A 2049-nucleotide genomic window follows, 5' to 3' on the forward strand; every position below is an offset into this window, starting at 1 on the left:
TTTCTATGTGTAATTATAGTATTTCTGGTTTTTCAATTAGTTCATTGTAAATGGTGTTTAAAATATCTTGTCTTATTGAGGAAGAACCGTGCCAGATACATACATGTACGTTGAATCACACTTCTACACACAGAACAGTTACACTTGTGCTTTGTTGTTTCGTAGCTTTTATAGTTGCAGGGGACTTAATTAATCAATTGTGTTAACGGAAAATTCCTTTCATTCTTTATTGTTATTTTATGCAGTCAGATTGCGTACTAATACTAGTCAGGGCCAACACAGCTACTAAAATTATTGCATAATAATTAAGCCCCCATGCAAGGACGAGCAGCTCGTGCATGGCCTCAACTCACCTCAGAGTCAGCGAAAGGCGTCGTCAGGAAGCGAACTCAGTGTCCGCGGAGAGCGCACAGAGCGATCCGCCAGCTTCTGGACTCGCAGTGCGGGCGGGAACGGCCTGGCCTCCGCCACAGCTGAGTCTCGTGTATAGGTGAAGGCGGCGACTGAGACCACGTGGTGTCCCGCACGCGCTACTCGTGTGATCATAAGAAGACGGCGGGTCATCTCTTATCTCGAATGTTCATCGCCAGGTGTGGCAATCGCAAATCACGATTGCTCCGCGTGAGTCGGCTTATGTAAGACGTGTATCGATTACTCGGTGGACGTTTTTGATAAGGGGATGCATCAGCTCCTCATAAAACTTCCGTAAAGGACTATGTGGAAGGACTGAACCTTGGGGGAGGGAGAACTTCATTCACCTTTCATTGCACACAAAGTTTTACACATGTATACAATCGAGTCAAGCACCAACTACATGATAATCCACGAAGATATGTAAATATTCTAATAACAAGTAAAACAAAAGAAAAAACGTTCATATAAACATAGGTCCACAAATGTTTAGTTACGCAATTACGGCTAAAAAAAGATTTTGCCTGAAATTTTGCAACTTGGCTAATACGAAGCCATCGCAAAACAGTACGAGGGTAAAGTAAAGCACGATTTCCACTTATTTTGTTGTTATTGGTCTGGTGAAACTAATAAAACATGTCCCAGACGTGTATCTGTTGTCGTTTTCCAGAACATCCAGAAAAGCAAAGGTGTAATTTCGTGAAATTTTTAATTTATTAACTAAAACTAAACTGAACCAAACTCTGTCCAAACAGGCCTTGGAAGGTCGAGTGGTAGCGACCGGCCGCCGTGTCATCCTCAGCCCACAGGCGTCATTGAATGCGGGTATGGAGGGGCATGTGGTCAGCACACCGCTCTCCCGGCCGTATGTCAGTTTCCGAGACCGGAGCCGCTACTTCTCAATCGAGCAGCTCCTCAGTTTGCCTCACAAGGGCTGAGTGCACCCCGCTTGCCAACAGCGCTCGGCAGACCGGACGGTCACCCATCCGAGTGATAGCCCAGCCCGACAGCGCTTAACTTCGGTGATCTGGCGGGAACCGGTGTTACCACTGCGGCAAGGCCATCGGCTACTTTGTTAACTACTTGGCCCAATTTGTTTTTTAAATTCCAAACAACTGCACGAAGTTTTCGACAGAAGTCGAAGAAAATTTAATTTTGGAAAAATGATGGTAGTAACGTTAATTGATACTGTAAGAATGTGTCAGATAATCTGCATTTATTTATACTCTACAAACTTCAACACTTATTATGTGGTTTCGCTTAAATACACTGTTCAAATCGTTCAAATGGCTCTGAGCACTATGCGACTTAACTTCTGAGGTCATCAGTCGCCTAGAACTTAGAACTAATTAAACCTAACTAACCTAAGGACGCTCGGTTCCAGACTGTAGCGCCTAGAACCGCACGGCCACTCCTGCCGGCAAATACACTGTTCTTATTATGTTCTTTCACTGAACAACACAGAAAACTAACACGTTTCAAGGTTAGAAAAGGACTGAAACAACTCACTAACGGTTGCCAACGATTACATAAACGTTTCTACATTCTTAATTAAAAGTAAACATGTTTACTTGTATAATGATCTTTGCTTCTCTGGATGTACTGGAGAACTACTGCAGATAAACGTCTGAGACTTGT

General features: G+C 43.6%; 1 pseudogene; it reads right to left on the minus strand.

Annotated features, from left to right (window-relative positions):
• Nucleotides 1-1361: 1361 nt before the first annotated feature.
• LOC124741124 lies at nt 1362-1479 on the minus strand (annotated as a pseudogene).
• Nucleotides 1480-2049: the final 570 nt, after the last annotated feature.

This window comes from Schistocerca piceifrons, unplaced genomic scaffold, assembly GCF_021461385.2.
Source record: "Schistocerca piceifrons isolate TAMUIC-IGC-003096 unplaced genomic scaffold, iqSchPice1.1 HiC_scaffold_1870, whole genome shotgun sequence".
In the NCBI taxonomy this organism is placed as follows: Eukaryota; Metazoa; Arthropoda; class Insecta; order Orthoptera; family Acrididae; genus Schistocerca; species Schistocerca piceifrons.